A 19,009-nucleotide genomic window follows, 5' to 3' on the forward strand; every position below is an offset into this window, starting at 1 on the left:
AAAGCACAGTGTTAGTTTTCACATGTATGCTGATAACACCCAACTCTACCCCACCATCACCTCTCACAACCAATCCCCTGTTATTAAATTATTAGACTCCTTCTCCGACCTCTAGTACTGGCTAAGCAGAGAATTCCCCCAATTAAATATTTGGAAAACCAATGTTCCCACCCCAAATTCCGTTCCCAATCACTGACTCCATCTCCCCCACTGATCACTGTCCGACGTTGAAACAAACCCTCATAATCTTGGCACCTCATTAGACTCGGAAATGAGATTTTGACCACATATCTGTTCCTTCACCAAGATCACCTATTTCCAGCTGTGTAACATCACACATTGTTTGTAATATCTCAGCTCACCCGTACCTGAAACCCTCATCCATATTTTTGTTACCTCTAGACTTGATAATTCAAGCACACTCCTGCAGCAGATTTCCTTCCCTGAAGGACATTAGTCAACCAAATAGGGTTTTATGACAAGCAACAATTAGATTGTTGATTGCAGATTCATATTGAATTCAAATTTCACAATCTGCCCTGCTGGGTTTTGAACCCAGGTCCCTCAAGCATTCCCCAGAGTCTCTGGATCACTAGCCCATGACGCCACTGCCTCCCTTCATCAATGTAAGGACTGGAATTTGAACGCATGCCTCTCGAGGAGACTGTGACCTGAACGCAGCACCTTCGATGACTTGGCCATCCTGACACAGACTATGTATTTCACTCCTCTGCCACTTTCTGGTTCCCCTTTATTTCCCAGTCTCAATCTCTCAGGAGCTTATGTTCACTTTAGTCTCCCTCTTTATTTTTATATATTTAAAGAAGCTCTTTCTGATCCTTTTTATATTACTTGTTCATTTACGTTTGTAGTTCATCTTCTCCCACGTTAGTATTTTTTTGGTCATCATTTGTTGGTTTTTGAAACTTCCCCAATGCTCTGTCTTCCCACTAATATATGAAACATCCTATGTTCGTCTTTCAGTTTAATGCAATCTTTAACTTCCTCGGTTAACCATGGTTGATTTATTCCCTTCCAGAATCCTTGTTTGTCACTGGTATATATCTTTGTTTTAGAGGTTTACAGCATGGAAACAGGTGCTTTGGCCCAACTTGTCCATGGCGCCCCCTTTTTTTTTAAACCCCTAAGCTAGTCCCAATTGCCCGCATTTGGCCAATTCCTCTATACCCATCTTACCCATGTAACTGTCTAAACACTTAAAAGATAAAATTGTACTTGCCCTACTACTACCTCTGGCAGCTTGTTCCAGACACTCACCACCCTCTGTGAAAAAATTGCTCCTCTGGACACTTTTGTATCTCTCCCCTCTCACCTGAAACCTATTCCCTCGAGTTTTAGACTCCCCTACCTTTGGGAAAAGATATTGACTATCAAGCTGATCTATGCCCCTCATTATTTTAAAGACCTCTATAAGGTCACCCCTCAGCCTTCTACGTTTCAGAGAAAAAAGGCCCAAGACAGTATGCACATATTGAATACAGTGTTACCTTTCAGATAAGTACTCTTGAATCAAGTTTATCTTAGTGGGAGGCCCAGCAACACCCCGCCATTGAAATTCCAGGGCAGGGGGAGAAGAAGTGCAGAAGGAGGCCATTCGGCCCATCGAGTCTGCACCGACCACAATCCCACCCAGGCCCTACCCCCACATATTTACCCGCTAATCCCTCTCACTTACGCATCTTAGGACTCTAAGGGGCAATTTTTAACCTGGCCAATCAACCTAATCCGCACATCTTTGGAAGAAGTGGAGGGCAAAGAGACATAAGATTCAGAATAAGATTCCCTGTAGTGCTAAAGGAGGCCATTTGGCCCATTGAGCCTGCATCGACAACAATCCCAGCCAGGCCCTATCCCCGTAAGTTAACCCTGCTTGTCCCCCTGGCACTAGGGGGCAATTTAGCATGGCACATCTTTGAACTGTGGGAGGAAATCAGAGCACCCAGAGGAAACTCATGCAGACACGGAGAGAACATGCAAATGTCAACACAGTCACCCAAGACTGGAATTGAACCCGGGTCCCTGGTGCTGAGGCGTAGCAGTGCTAACCACTGTGCCACCATGTCCCCAAGGTAGAATAAGCAATGTAGACCTATATCTTCACAGAAGAGCAACTTGCTTGTGTAAATAAAGCAAGGAGAAGCAACTTGCCATTAAAACATTCTGTAAATATTCTGATTTTCTTATATAGAGATCATCTTGATATATGCAAACAATATTGCAGTTTCACAAATCTATAAAAGCGGGAGTAACGATGAATCTAAGGGTGACTCTCCTTAGAGAGCTAGTTACAGTAGCTGTGGGAATCTTTTGCCAATCAAGTTTAAAAAAAGGAAATTACAATTGTTTTAGCCCTTGATAGACACACTCCCACATTCTTGGAGAGATGCTGGAAAGGCAGAACTTGACCATGACACAATCTGCACAAAGTGACTCCAGAAACACACTGAGTGTTTTTTGTGAGTCAAAAACTATTTTCATAATGTATGTCATTGCTGATTGATCGTCTTTTCTGCTGAATATCTTTTGCAGTCCAGTCTCGCCATCTCTGCTCTCATTCTTTTGCAATTACCCTTATTTACGTTGAACACAGTTGCTTCTGACCCAAGTTTGCACTCTCAAACTGAATGCTAAATTCCACCATGTTAAGGTCACTGTTTCCCAGCGGAGCTTTTACTCTGATTGTTTATGAAAGCTGTCTCATTACACATTACAATATTCAAACTGGCCTGATTTCCGCTTGGATTCACAAAATATTCTTCATGGAAACTGTGCCGAATGCACTCTGAATTCTTCCTCATGGCTACCTCTGCAAACTTGATTGTCCGAATCCACAGGAAGATTAAAGTCAGCCACTGACAGGAAGTACTAGATGATGAAGGATACTCTATCCACCGTGTCCCATGTTTGTCTTCTGAGGAGGTCGGTGCGGTTTTTCGCTGTGGCGCGTTGGAACTGTCGACCGATGAGTCGAGCGCCATATCCTGTTCTTGTGAGGGCATCTTTCAGCGTCTGGAGGTGTCCGTTGCGATCCTCCTCATCTGAGGAGACCCTGTGTATATGGGAGTTAAAAACCTCACCAACCTCCTCAGAAGACAAACACGAGACACGGTGGACAGAGTATCCTCCGTCGTCCAGTACTTCCCCGGAGCGGAGAAGTTACGGCATCTCCTCCGGAGCCTTCAACATGTCATTGATCAAGACGAACATCTCGCCAAGGCCATCCCCACACCCCCACTTCTTGCCTTCAAACAACCGCACAACCTCAAACAGACCATTGTCCGCAGCAAACTACCCAGCCTTCAGGAGAACATTGACCACGACACCACACAACCCTGCCACAGCAACCTCTGCAAGACGTCCTGGATTATCGACACGGATGCCATCATCTCACGTGAGTACACCGTCTACCAAGTACACGGTACCTACTCTTGCAACTCGGCCAGCGTTGTCTACCTGATACATTGCAGGAAAGGATGTCCCGAGGCATGGTACATTGGGGAAACCATGCAGATGCTACGACAACGGATGAATGAACACCGCTCGACAATCACCAGGCAAGACTGTTCTCTTCCTGTGGGGGAACACTTCAGCGGTCAGGGGCATTCACCTTCTGATCTTCGGGTAAGCGTTCTCCAAGGCGGTCTTCACGACACACGACAGCGCAGAGTCACTGAGCAGAAACTGATAGCCAAGTTCCGTCCACATGAGGACGGCCTAAACCGGGATCTTGGATTTATGTCACACTATCAGTGACCCCCACAGCTTGCCTCCTGGACTTGCAGAATCTCACTGGCTGTCCTGTCTGCAGACAATGCACATCTCTTTAACCTGTGTTTAATGCTCCCTCCACTCACATTGTCTGTATCTTTAAGACCTGGTTGGCTGGAGAGATTTACATTCTAATCAGTATTCTGTAACTTGATTTTGTGTCTCTGTATGCCCTGTTTGAGAGCAGATATCCACTCCATCTGACGAAGGAGCAGCGCTCCGAAAGCTAATTGCATTTGCTACCAAATAAACCTGTTGGACTTTAACCTGGTGTTGTTAAAACTCTTACTGTGATTACCCCAACGCCGGCACTCCACATTGTGTAATTACCACAGTTTGAATATGTGCTTTGTGCAGCATTGCCAATGTCTCTAATATGCGTCAGGAAGAGCAGTATTCCTAACACCAACCCTCCTGGAATCCCACTTTAACCGTCCTCCATTCCAAATAAAAACATTTCCCACTGCTGTGTTTCCTGTCACTCAGTCAGTTTCCTATCCATGTTGCTGCTGTCCTTTTATTCTATCAGCTCCAAATGTTACCACAAGTTTGCTGTGTGCCCCTTTATTTATAAAATGCTTTTTGGCAGTCCATGTTCACATTAACCACATTACCCTCATCAAACTTTTCTGTTACCCTCATTAAAATCTGAAGCAAGTTAAATATGATCCCCCTTTAATAATTATGTATGTGTTTTCCTTAATGTACATTAGCACAAGTGAGTGTTAATTTAATCTCCAGTGTTTGGAGATTAAACCTCAAACCAGTTTAACCTCGTTGCTGAGGTTAAACTGATTGGATTTAGTTGCCTTATCCTCACAGCCTTTTCTGAAGAAGTGTGTTTACCATTTGCAATTCTCCAGTCCTCTGGCACCACCCATATAACTAGCTCGGATAGAAAACTTTTAAACATTGCCTCTGCAATTTCCACCCTTTTTTTCCCCTCAGTATCCATGCTTGTGTCTTGTCCAGTCACAAGAACACAGGAAATAAGGGCAGACATTTACTATATGGCTCATCAATAATGTTAAACCATTCAAAACAATTTTGATTTCTGTATCTTTATTGCCATACAGTGCAAAGCACAGAGGCACAGTATTAAAACAAGAACAGCAACATCATCAGACAATACATAGATAGAAATCACACTATGTTTCTGACAAGTTTTCTAAAAGTCACTACATTTTCAGCATTCCCAACAAAATCATTTGAAATATCAGCAATTCTATTGGGGAGAAAACAAACTGTGACTATTAAGATGTGAATCAAATTTCTGTAGTTTATACTGACGATCACCAAAACTATGGTAACTCTGAATAAAGAACTTTTCAAGCTTGGGTAATAAGGTTATGTACTAATTTATAAATTTGAACTAAACCATAAATCAGCCTCTTGAAAGGTTGCAATCCAATAATTCCTAATCCCTCATAAAGTATTCCCCTCATGCCTTCCATTTTCCTGGTTACACAGCTTTCCACTCTTTCTATCAGCTGTATATCTTTTTGAAAGTGTGGGTTCCAAACTGTGGATGCAGACTCCAGATGTGGGCATTCCAGCTGCTTATGGAGTTTCAGATCTTGGGATTGAACTGCACTTTACTCCTCACTCCCTTGATTCCCTGAGAAACCAAAATTTGTCTATCTCAGCCTTAATTGTCATAGACTGTCATAACCTGCAGTGTAGATGGAGGCCATTTGGTCCATTGAATCTGCACTGACTCTCTGACAGAGCATCCCACCCAGAACCTATCCCGGTAACCCCACATATTCTGCTAATCCCCCTAACCAATATATTTGGGACACTAACAGGCAGTTTAGCATGGTCAATCCACCTAACATTTGGAGAATGGAAGGAATCGCAAACATGGGGAGGACATGCAAACATTATACAGGCAATCAGCCAAGGTGGAATTGAACCCGGTTCCCTGGTGCTTTGAGGCAGCAATGCTAACCACTGTGCCACCACTAGTGTATTCAACAATGGAGCATGTCAAAGGATCACAACCCAATGAGTGCAGAAATGTATTCTCATGTCAGTGTGAAATGATCTGATCCTTACACTGAGCCAGCTTCCGCAATCTCCCAATGTCCACAAAATCAAACCCCTTCAGAATCTTGTATGTTTTAATGTTTTGCCTCTCATGCTTGTGAATCACAGAGAATACAGACCCAGTTTACGAAGGGTCACATCATATGAAACCCTTTCACCCCCGTGGACCAATTTACTGACCCTTCGTTAGTGATTGAAGCATAATGAGAAAACCCTTTCCCACAGCCAGTAGTTCAGCTCTGGGATGTATTGTCTGACAATGTGGTGATGCTGCTTCAAGTGAGGCATTCAGAAAGGAATTGGATTGTTAAAGTTACACCAACAGAGTGGCACTGGTTAGCGCTGCTGCTTCACAGCGCCAGAGACCCATGCTCAATTCCTCCATGGCTGACTCTGTGGAGTTTGCACATTCTCCCTGTATCTGCATGGGTTTTCCCCAGGTGCTCCAGTTTCCTCCCAAAGACTAAAGATGTGCAGAATAAATAGATTAGACATGATATATTGCCCCTTAATGACCCAAGATGTGTAGGTTAAGAGGGTTAGCCATGGGAAAAGATGTTCTTCCAGCGAGTCAGTGCAGGTGCAATGGGCAAATGGCCTCCTTTCTCACAATGGATTATGAGGGATCCAATGGACACTCAGTGCTTCCATTTGTGAAGCCAAGGATCCCATCCACTTTGCGAACGACTGTCTGAAACTATCTCACTTTCAAATATCTCCCTCTGAGCCTGCACACTGTTTCGAACTGGACCATTCAGTTTATTTTGTCTCTCCCCATCTCTTCTGTGAAAAGGCAGCACTGTTCCTGAGTGTGGGATTAATAATGTGTCTCTTCCACAATATCAGTGAGAACTGATACTGCAGCTTCTGTTTCTCCAAGAGAATCTTTCTGGCTAAAGCTGGAATTTACAAGGATTTCTGTCACTGAGACATTGTCTGGCCGTCTGTGTCTCGCCGCCCTAACTCACTCTGTCTCTGTCTCTCCCTCCAACCACTCTCATCGACTCTATGTGAAGGCAGGATATTGTTGTTTAGTGACTGAGTGCACACAATCTGTACCTTCATCTGATCAAATAGAATTCAGCTTGTGAACAATATCATCATTTCAACCAGTTCTAGGTTAAATGAAGCACAGCTCTGATTGGCTGCAGCCCCCTGAATCTGGGGAGCAGCACCGGCCTCAGAGGCTTTTACAGTTACTGAGCCGGGAAACTCCAACTAATCCCTGAGAATCCACAGCACAGAGCGAGAGGAAAGCCTGTCCTGGGAGCTGTCAATCTGAGACAGTTTGATCCTGTCAATGTGCAGATGTGAACCTGCTCCTTCCATTCCCAAACTGTTATAACCAAGAATACAGAACGCCCAGTAATGACCAGCTTGTTGCAATGTGTTTGAATGAACATGATGTGATATCATCGAAGCAGCATTTTGAAATATTCATTCAATGTATTCTGATTATTTAATGCTCTGTGTGCATTCTTATGCCATTGCATAAGAATCTTCCTCTGACATGAGACCGTGTTTTGTCTTTGTGCCTTGATGCTGCTTTAAAAAAACATGTTAATGTTATGAATTTTCTCATCGAACCATAGGAAGAATTATAGAAAAATAACAGCACAGAAGGAAGCCATTGAACCTATCCTGCCATGCCAGTCCAAGGACACAGCAAGAAATCTCACAACACCAGGTTAAAGTCCAACAGGTTTTTTTTTATACTTTTCCAATTCAATCAAATCAAATCCAATTCAGAGTCTCAACAAGTTGAGACATTTCAGATCCAGGTTGACAAGACAGGACGAGCGCCCAAACCACCCTGTCCTGGGCCTGATCTACATGAGCCAAGCTGATTGGAGAAGGGGGAGGTTCCTCCTCCAAGACCTGAGCTCATTTGCACCTTAGCCAAAAGGCCGAGATGCCGCTTTTAAAAATTGCTTCATATGAAACATATGAAGCCTCAGCGTAACCTAATGACCTCGACCAAGTGCGGCCGACCATGGGCTGCCGTCCATACACTTGATCTTAGCCAAAAGGCCGAGGTTTATTTGGTAGCAAAAGTCACTAGCTTTCAGAGCGCTTGCAGCTCCTTCATCAGGTGAGTGGGAGTTCTATTCACGAACAGGGCATATAAAGACACAAATTCAATTTACAAAATAATATGTCCTTTCCAAGCCCATCTTCCTGCACCCAGCCCGGAGCCATGCAGTTGAATGCATGATGGAGATCCAAATAATGCCAAATATTTGCAAGCCTTCTTCGAGTCAGTGGCTGCCCTGTAGCAGCGGAGTAAACATTTCAAATCACACCCGCTGCGAGCAGGGCTCGAACCTGCGCGGGGAAACCCCATTGGGTTTCAGATTGACAGCTCCCAGGACAGGCTTTCCTCTCGCTCTGTGCATTCTCAGGCTCGAACCTGCGCGGGGAAACCCCATTGGATTTCTCAACGCCTTAACCACTCGGCCATCGCAGCTGCTTATTTGCTGTTGTGATGTAACCGACTTAGCAACGTTCACAGACCTTTATCAGGCACCAGAATGATGCAGGGCACAGCGGGTGAGCAGAAATTTGTTCGTCTCCTTTTAATTTGTATCTTTGTCTCTGATCCAGAACTCATTCACTAGTTCAGAGACTTGTTGTTCTTTTTCAGTAACCTTTCATTAAAATCAAGTTGAACCCGAATTCTGCATCCGAAAAATAAAACGAAAACATTAAGTCCACTTTATTTCATTGCAGTCAAATGTTGCGTTTAAACCACATGAGGGCGCTGATAATGTCCAATACACAATGCGATGGCCGGGAATCGAACCCGGGTCAACTGCTTGGAAGGCAGCTATGCTCACCACTATACCACCATCGCTCGCTCCCCTCATGTAACTGTTATTTTCATTAGTTATAATTACAAAACTACCTTAGCTTCTGATTTCAGCAGACAGAAGGTATGTCCTTGGGACATTTTTTTTTTACCTGAACTTGGCTTGTCTCATTTTTCTGGACAGTTTTAGCCACCTTTTTGCGATTGCTTCTGACTGATAACTCTGATTAGATTTGCGGCCTGTTCTTTCATTTGAACAAAGTTTCCACTGAACGGAAATTGAAGCTGGATTTTATGTCAGAAACACATGGATGATGAGAATATTTGCTGATTTTTTTTAGAACTTTCCCCCTTCTGTTCTGACCAGAAATAGCTAATTAAATAAGTCAACACTCTGAAGGTCAGGAACTGACCCTTGGTCAAATGCTCGCACAGTCACCACAACACCACCTGGCTCTGTCACCCCCTCTGTATTTATAGAACGAAGCAATGAAGTGGCAGAGAAATCACAGCTGAGAGAATTCTGTAACCGACATTCCCGTTCTGGGAGTTTTACACTTTCCGATAGATCGGGGTGAGCAGGGTCGCCCAATCAGAAAGCAGATCCTTGGGACATGGAATTTGATTAATATCATGTTTTGCAATCATGTTAATCGGTAAGGACCATGTTGATGTAATTTCACTCCAATCTGTGAAGGTTTGTTTGAATCGTGGCCTTGTTGCACAACTTGCGTTCAGCCAGGAGATGGCAGCAGGGACCAATAATTTGGATTTGCTGTTTGTGTCAATAAATCTCGTCATAGAGGTCCACAGCATGGAAAAAAGCCCTTTGGCACAACATGTCCATGCCGCCCAAATTTTACCATTAAGTTCGTCCCTATTGCCCGTGTTTGGTCCATATCCCTCTATATCCATCTTACCCATGTAATTGTCTAAATTCATTTTAAAAGACAAAATTGTACCCGTCTCTACTACCTCTGGCAACTCGTTCCACACACCACTCTGTGTGAAATAAATTGCCGTTCTGGACCCTTTTGTATCCCTCCCCTCTCATCTTAAACCTACGTTCTCCAGTTTTAGACTCCCTTATTGCGGGAAAAAGCTGTTGACGATCTACCTTATCTATTTCCTCATTATGATATTGGCCTCTTTATATCACCTCGAGGTCTCCTGCGCTCCAGGGGAAAAAAAGTTCCAGTCTATCCAGCCCCTCCTTATAACTCAAACCATCAAATCCTGGTGGCATCCTAATAAATCTTTTCTGCACTCTTTCTAGTTTATTAATATCCTTCCGATAATAGGGTGACCAGAACTCTACACAGTATTCCAAGTGTGGCCTTATGAATGTCTTGTACAATTTCACAAGATGTCCCAACCCCCGTGTTCAATGTTCTGACCACTGAAACCAAGCATGTCAAATGCCTTCTTCACCACCCTGTCCACATGTGACTCCACTTTCAAGGAGTTATGAACCTGTACCCCGAGATCTCTTTGTTTTATAACTCACCCCAATGTCTTACCATGAACTGAATAGGTCCTGCCGTGGTTTAATCCACCAAAATACATCACCTTACATTTATCTAAATCAAATTCCATCTGCCGTTCATCGGCCCACTGACTCAATTGATCAACATCCCACTGCAATCCGAGGTAACCTTCTTCACTGTCCACTCTGCCACCAATCTTGGTGTCGTTTGCAAACATACTAACCATGCCTCCTAAAAAATGACGGGGTAGGATGAGTGACTTTGCGGATGGCATATAGATTGGCTGGGTGGTGAAAGGGAGGCTGAGTTTCTTAGTCTGCAAGAAGATATAGAACATAGAACATAGAACATTACAGCGCAGAACAGGCCCTTCGGCCCACGATGTTGCACCGACCAGTTAAAAAAAAAACTGTGACCCTCCAACCTAAACCAATTTCTTTTCGTCCATGAACCTATCTACGGATCTCTTAAACGCCCCCAAACTAGGCGCATTTACTACTGATGCTGGCAGGGCATTCCAATCCCTCACCACCCTCTGGGTAAAGAACCTACCCCTGACATCGGTTCTATAACTACCCCCCCTCAATTTAAAGCCATGCCCCCTCGTGCTGGATTTCTCCATCAGAGGAAAAAGGCTATCACTATCCACCCTATCTAAACCTCTAATCATCTTATATGTTTCAATAAGATCCCCTCTTAGCCGCCGCCTTTCCAGCGAAAACAATCCCAAATCCCTCAGCCTCTCCTCATAGGATCTCCCCTCCATACCAGGCAACATCCTGGTAAACCTCCTCTGCACCCTCTCCAAAGCCTCCACATCCTTCCTGTAATGTGGGGACCAGAACTGCACACAGTACTCCAAGTGCGGCCGCACCAGAGTTGTGTACAGTTGCAACATAACGCTACGACTCCTAAATTCAATCCCCCTACCAATAAACGCCAAGACACCATATGCCTTCTTAACAACCTTATCTACTTGATTCCCAACTTTCAGGGATCTATGCACACATACACCTAGATCCCTCTGCTCCTCCACACTATTCAAAGTCCTCCCGTTAGCCCTATACTCAACACATCTGTTATTCCTACCAAAGTGAATTACCTCACACTTCTCCGCATTAAACTCCATCCGCCACCTCTCGGCCCAACTTTGCAACCTGTCTAAGTCTTCCTGCAAACTACGACACCCTTCCTCACTGTCTACCACACCACCGACTTTGGTGTCATCAGCAAATTTGCTAATCCACCCAACTATACCCTCATCCAGATCATTAATAAATATTACAAACAGCAGTGGCCCCAAAACAGATCCCTGAGGTACACCACTTGTAACCGCACTCCATGATGAATATTTACTATCAACCACCACCCTCTGTTTCCTATCCGCTAGCCAATTCCTGATCCAATTTCCTAGATCACCCCCAATCCCATACATCTGCATTTTCTGCAGAAGCCTACCATGGTGAACCTTATCAAACGCCTTACTAAAATCCATATATACCACGTCCACTGCCTTGCCCCCATCCACCTCCTTGGTCACTTTCTCAAAAAACTCAATAAGGTTAGTAAGGCACGACCTACCTGCCACAAAACCATGCTGACTATCACCTATCAATTCATTACTCTCCAAATAACTATAAATCCTATCCCTTATAATTTTTTCCAACATCTTGCCGACAACAGAAGTGAGACTCACCGGTCTATAATTCCCGGGGAAGTCTCTGTTCCCCTTCTTAAACAATGGGACAACATTCGCTAACCTCCAATCTTCTGGTACTATACCAGAGGCCAACGACGACCTGAAGATCAGAGCCAGAGGCTCTGCAATCACTTCTCTTGCCTCCCAGAGAATCCTTGGATAAATCCCATCCGGACCAGGGGATTTATCTATTTTCAGACCCTCCAGAATATCCTGCACATCCTCCTTATCAACTGTAATACTGTCTATTCTACTCCCCTGCAACCCAGTGTCCTCCTCAGCTATATTCATGTCCCCTTGCGTGAACACCGAAGAGAAATATTGGTTCAATGCTTCACCAATCTCCTCCGGTTCCACACATAACTTCCCTCTGCCATCTATAACTGGCCCTAAACTTGCCCTAACCAACCTTCTGTTCTTGACATACCTATAGAACGCCTTAGGATTCTCTTTAACCCTATCCGCCAAAGTCTTCTCATGTCCCCTTTTAGCCCTTCTAAGCTCGCTCTTCAACTCCCTCTTAGCCAATCTAAAGCTTTCTAGTGCACTACCCGAGTGCTCACGTCTCATCCGAACATAAGCCTCCTTTTTCTTTTTAACCAACAAAGAAACTTTTTTGGTGCACCACGGTTCCCTAGCCCTACCAATTCCTCCTTGCCTGACAGGGACATACCTATCACAGACTCGCAGTAGCTGCTCCTTGAAAAGACTCCACATGTCGGACGTTCCCAGTCCCTGTAATCTCCTAGTCCAACCTATGTTTCCTAATTCTCTCCTAATAGCCTCATAATTACCCTTCCCCCAGCTAAAACCACTGGCCCGAGGTTCATGCCTATCCCTTTCCATCACTAAGGTGAACGTAACCGAATTGTGGTCACTATCACCAAAATGCACACCAACTTCCAAGTCTAGCACCTGGTCTGGCTCATTTCCCAGCACCAGATCTAATATAGCCTCACCTCTAGTTGGCCTGTCTACATACTGAGTCAAAAAACCTTCCTGCACGCTTTGAACAAAAACTGACCCCTCTAACGAGCTAGAGCTATAACAATTCCAGTCAATATTAGTCAAGTTAAAATCCCCCATAACAATTGCCCTATTACTTTCACTCCTAAGCAGGATTGACTCCGCAATCCTTTCCTCAACCTCTCTAGAACTTTTAGGAGGTCTATAAAAGACTCCCAACAGGGTGACCTCTCCTCTCCTATTTCTAATCTCCGCCCATACTACCTCAACAGATAAGTCCTCATCAAACCTCCTCTCTGACACTGTGATACAATCTCTGACCAATAATGCTACCCCTCCCCCTCTTCTACCTCCTTCCCTCCTTCGACTAAAACATTTGAACCCCGGGACCTGCAGCATCCATTCCTGCCCCTGCTCTATCCATGTCTCTGAAATAGCCACAACATCGAAGTCCCAGGTACTGATCCACGCTGCAAGTTCACCCACTTTATTGCGAATACTCCTGGCATTGAAGTATACACATTTCAAACCCTGCTCCACCCCACCTCTGCAATGCCGTGCATTGCAGTCCCCATCCATGCATCCCTCACTTTCAGCCCCACTACTCAGGATCCCTCCCCCCCCCCCGAATCAGTTTAAACCTCCCTGCATGGCCATAGCAAATTTACCCCCCAGGATATTGGTCCCCTTCTGATTAAGGTGTAGACCATCCTTCTCATAGAGGTCACACCTTCCCCAGTACGAGCCCCAAATGCTTAAGTACCTGAACCCCTCCCTCCTGCACCATCCCCTCAGCCATAGACAGGATAGTCAAACGGGCAGATAAGTGGCAGATGGAATTTAACCCCGAAAGATGTGAGGTAACACACTTTGGAAGGAATAATTTGGCAAGGAAGTATTCAATGAAGGGCAGGGCACTTGGAAGTTCTGTGGAATAAAGGGACATTGGCGTGTTTGTCCATAATCTCTGAAGGTAGAAGGGTATGTTAGTAGGATGGTGAAAAAAAAAACATATGGGGCACTTGCCTTTAACAATCGGGGCATCGATTGCAATAAAATGTCATGTTGGAATTGCATAGAACTTTGGTGAGGCCACAGCTAGAGTACTGTGTGCAGTTTTGGTCGCCACAAGGTAGCAAGGATGTGATTGCACTGGAGGGGATGCAGAGGAAATTCACCATGATGCTGTCTGGGATGGAACATGTAAGTTCTGAAGGGAGATTGGGTAGGCTTGGATTGTTTTCTTTAGAGCAGAGAATACTGAGGGGGGGGGGACCTGATCGAGGTGTACAAAATTATGAGGGCATCGACAGAGTGGACAGGAAGCAGCTGTTCCCCTTGGTTGAAGGGTCAGTAAAAAGAGGACATAGGTTCAATGTGAGGGGCAGGAAGTTTAGGGTGGATGTGCGGAAAAACATTTTTACCCAAGGGTAGTGATGGTCTGGAATGCGCTGCCTTGGAGGATGATAGAGGCAAGTTGCCTCACATCCTTTAAAAGTATGTGTTCAGCAATTGGCATATCATAACATTCAGGTCCATGGGTCAAGTGCTGGTAAATGCGATTCGATTGGAGGTCAGATGCTTCTTCCGTGTCAGAGCAGACTCGATGGGCCGAAGAGCCTCTTCTGTACTGTATGATTCTTTTATTCTCTAAAAAAATTCACACGAACCGGATCAATGTGAGCCATATTCCTTGCCAGTTCTCAGACAGGCACTGATTGGTTCGAAGTTTGTTTCATCTTTCAGGGTCCAGCTCAATTAAATAAATGTATTTCTTATGTTCTGTGTGTCATTTATAAAAACCTTCCTCTGACATGAGACCTTGTTTTGTCCTTGTGCCCCTGTTGATGCCTTTGTCACTCTGCTCATGCTTTGATTTTCCTCATGGCACCTTAGAAAGAGTAAGAGTTTAAACAACACCAGGTTAAAGTCCAACAGGTTTAAAGATCTGGTTGGCTGTAGGGATTCACATTCTAATCAGTATTCTGTAACTTGATTTTGTGTCTCTGTGCCCTGTTTGAGAGCACATTTCCACTCCATCTGACAAAGGAGCAGCGCTCCGAAAGCTAATGGTATTTGCTACCAAATAAACCTGTTGGACTTTAACCTGGTGTTGTTAAAACTCTTACTGTGTTCACCCCAGTCCAACGCCGGCATCTCCACATCATGACCTTAGAAACAACCAGAGAAATGTAACAGCACCGAAGGAACCCATTCGGCCTATCTTGTCCTTGCCAGACTGAGGACACTCAAGTGTCCTTTCCAAGCTCACCTTCCTATTATGTAGCTGAAAGCATGCTGGAGATCCAAAGAATTCATTCCAAAAAAATAGGATTTGCAATTCTGTGGCTGCCTAAAGCAAACATTTCCAATCACATTTGCTGCCAGCAGGGTTCGAATCTGCATGGAGAAATCCCATTGGGTTTCAAATCCAACGCCTTGACCACGCAGCCACAGCAGCTGCTTCTTTAAAGAATGAAAGCAAATCACTGCGGATGCTGGAGTCTGAAACCAAAAGAGAAAATGCTGGAAAATCTCAGCAAGTCTGGCAGCATCTGTAAGGAGAGAAAAGAGCTGACGTTTCGAGTCCAGACGATCCATTGTCAAAGCTTTGACAAAGAGTCATCTGGACTCGAAATGTCAGCTCTTTTCTTTCTTTACAGATGCTGTCAGACCTGCTGAGTTTTTCCAGTATTTTATCTTTTGGCAGCTCTTATTTGTCTGAATAATGTAACCACCTCAGTAACGTTCACATTAACTTCATCAGGCACCAGGATTGCACAGCACACCGTGTGGGAGCTGAAATTTGTTCTTCTACTTTTACTTTGAGTCTTTGTGTCTGGCTGAAAATTCATTTATTCGGTCAGAGACTTGTTTTTCTCTTCCAATATTTTTCATCAATAAATAATTATGTCCGAACAAAAAATGAAAAAGCTATCTGCATTTTATTTCATTCTTGTCAAATGTTTCGTTTGCCCTGTTTTTGTCCACTCAGTTTAAAACACAAGAGGCCGCGGATAAGGTTCGAAATAAATGACCAATGCGTTGGCCAGGAATCAAACCTGGGTCATCTGCTTGGAAGGCAGTTTTGCTCACCCCTATAGCACCATCGCTCACTCTGCTTAAACAACCGTTATTTTCATTAGTTATAATTAAGGAACTTCCTGAGTTGCTGATTTCATCAAACACCAGATGTGTCCACAGCACAGTTTGTAAATTGAACTTGGCTTGTCTCGTTTTTCTGGACAGTTTAGCCCACCTTTCGTTTTACAATTGTTTCTGACTGAGAACTCATTGATTAGTTTTGAGGCCTTTTCTTTCATTTGAACAACGTTTCAGCTGAAAGCAAATTGAATGTGGATTTTCCATTAGAAACACAGCGATGATGAGAATTTTTAGTGAATTTTATTTTAGGAGTGCCCACCTACTGTTCTGACCTGCGATAGATAATTAAATGAATTACCACTGTGATGGCCAGGAACTGACCCTTGGTCAAATGTTCGCACAGTCACCACCATCATTCACCTGGCTCTGCCACCCCCTCAGTCTGAAAGTCCAGCTCTGACACTGAATCTAGTTACCTTCGGGCCCAATTGGAGGATGGTCAGAAACTGTCTGCCACTGTCAGAAACTCCATTATCAGCGAGTGGGGGATGATTATTTAACTGGCTGTCACTGGTTGTTGAGGTTGTGATTTACTGTTACCTGTCAGTGCAAGAGAAACAAATAAAACAGGAAAATTGAGAGACTCCGAGAGCAGATAATTTGTCCTTCGCCCTAAAGAAACACAATCATGTCTGCAATCGCTATAATAACTGAAAAAAAAACAGATATAATTGGCTGTTGCCGCGAATCTGGTGAACAAATGTGGCCGTACACCACATGGACTGCAGCGGTTCCAGAAGGCAGCTCACCACCACCTTCCCAAGGGCAATTAGGGATGGGCAATAAATGCTGACCCAGACAGCGACACTCACATTCCATGAATTAATTCAAAGACAATCTGCAGGGAGGGGGCTTCACAGTGTTTAACAGTTACTGAGGTGAAAAACTCTAACGAACCCCGCGGAATACAGAGGAAAGGCTAAAAGGAGGAGAAATTCCGTCCTGGGACCTTACATTTGGTGAAAGTTTTGTCCTGTGAATGTATAGATGTGAATATTGTGTAAGAGAGAGTGTATGAAAGGGACGGGCGGGTCAGACTAATCCAACTGTGTTTGTGTGTCTGTTCTGATCATGAGATCTCCGAGTCTCTCTTGTGTAAAATAAAACAATTTTCCAATCAAAGATTCCCTTAATCCCCCTGCTGAGCCCCAAAGTGAGATTTCAAGGCAATTGTTTCGCTAAATTGAAGAATTCAGTGGAAAAGTAGAGAACATGTCAGCTATCGCGTGTGAGAGCGCGATCAGTGCAGCAGTAAAACGGGTTTCAGTGGAAAACGGAGTACTCAGTTCGAGTGAAACCTTTTCAACAGCAAACATTCGTGTGTCAGAGACATGAAGGATGTGAGCTGGATCTCTGGAGAGGTGGAATTTCATTGCAATGGGAGAGTTTGTGAGGAGAGAGAAACACAGAGAGGTTGGAGGAGCCGGGAGCTGACAGCAGCTTGTCTCTGCTCCGTCCGCTCTCTGCCTTTACGTTGCTCTGTGCCGCCACCACTGGGTTCATTTCGGATCCAGTTCTGACTCACACAGGATTTTCCACACACTCTCGGATATGACTGAAACTGCAGCCGCCGAAACGGCTCCTCCAGCCGCTCCCGCTCAAGTGAAGTCTCCCAGAAGAAGAAGGCGGCTCCCCGACCTGCGGCAGCCGGTCCCAAGTTGGGCGAGCAGATCCTCAATGTTGTGGCGGGATGCCGCGATCGCAAGGGGATGTCCCTGGCCGCGATAAAGAAAGCTTTGGCTGGCCGCGGAGTGGATGTGGGGAAGCGCGTCTCCCAGATCAGGTTAACGATCAAGAGGAAGGTGGAGACAGGATCTCTGGTGCAGACAAAGGGACAGGGCGCCTCCGGCTCCTTCAAACTCGCTAAGAAGGAAAGCCCGGGGAAAATGGGAAAGAAGGTGAAGACACCAACAGCCAAGAAATCTTTAGTAACGAAAACAGCGGCCAAGAAGGTGACAACAAATAAAGCAGCAGCCAAGAAACCCGCAGCCAAGAAACCCGCAGCAAAGAGAACTCCAGTGAAGAAATCAACAGTGAAGAAAACAAGCAGCAAAAAGGCGGCAACTCCAAAAAAGGTGGTGAAGAAAGCAGCCCTGAAGAAAAAGTCTCCTGTGAAGAAGGTGACGGGTGGAAAGTCTGTCAAAAAAGTGACTAAATCGAAAGTCAAACCCAAAGTGAAAGCAGCAAAAGCGAAGAAAGCGTCAGGAAAGAAGTGAAACAACCCGAGCAAATTGTAAACCTCTGAACCCAAAGGCTCTTCTCAGAGCCACCCACATCTCTCAGGAAAGAGCTGATCCCGCAAGAAAATGATTCCTGTCCCGCGGCCCGGCTCATTCTCAATAGAGATCATTTCAAATTCAGACTAAAGCAAAACACAGCAGAGGCTGAATTTCATTTGAATTTCACATTTGTTCAATCGCCACTTTCTCTCATAATAAAGATGTCTGGTAGATTCAGTGTGAGACAGTAACACTGGCGGCTAAATACCGCATTGCAGCCTAATTTTTAATCGAATCCCTGCAGTGCAGAAGGAGGCCAATCGTCCCATCGAGTCTGAACCGACCTCAATCCCACCCAGTCCGGATCCCCATTACCCTATCTATTGACCGGACACTCCGGTGCAATTTAGCATGGCCAATCAACCTGACAGGCACTTTGGTGTGCGGGAGGAAACCGGAGGAAGCCGGAGGAAGCCCGGGGAGAATGTGCAAACTCCACACAGACAGAGACCTCAGCCGGGAATCGAACCCAGGCGCTCTGAGACGGCAATTCTTAGCCAAAAATCAATGTCAGGAGTGGGATTTGAACCCACGCCTCCAGAGGAGACAGCGACTTGAACGCAGCGCCTTAGACCGCTCGGCCATCCTGACTCCCTTAATTTTAACACAGGAGATTGCCCGAAACAGCTTCAATAAAGTGTTTGCAAACAGCGAGAAGCAGATGTGTGTGAGGATGTTCCGGAGGAAGATTCTGGCCATCGAATCGACTGTGTTTTGGTCGGAATATGACTGACTGGGAATTATTACGGGACCAGGTCTAAAAACA

General features: G+C 44.9%; 1 long non-coding RNA gene and 2 other non-coding genes across 3 annotated transcripts in view; all 3 read right to left on the minus strand.

The window, feature by feature from the left end:
• LOC144485434 (uncharacterized) overlaps positions 1 to 19,009 on the minus strand; it is a 664,084-nt gene that overhangs the window by 408,813 nt on the left and 236,262 nt on the right. The window lies entirely within an intron of this gene.
• On the minus strand, positions 8,621 to 8,692 carry trnag-ucc (transfer RNA glycine (anticodon UCC)). Its single transcript has one exon. It is a non-coding gene; the product is annotated as a tRNA-Gly (tRNA).
• trnal-caa (transfer RNA leucine (anticodon CAA)) lies at positions 18,752 to 18,834 on the minus strand. Its single transcript has one exon. It is a non-coding gene; the product is annotated as a tRNA-Leu (tRNA).

This window comes from Mustelus asterias, unplaced genomic scaffold (genome assembly GCF_964213995.1).
Source record: "Mustelus asterias unplaced genomic scaffold, sMusAst1.hap1.1 HAP1_SCAFFOLD_194, whole genome shotgun sequence".
Lineage (NCBI taxonomy): Eukaryota > Metazoa > Chordata > Chondrichthyes > Carcharhiniformes > Triakidae > Mustelus > Mustelus asterias.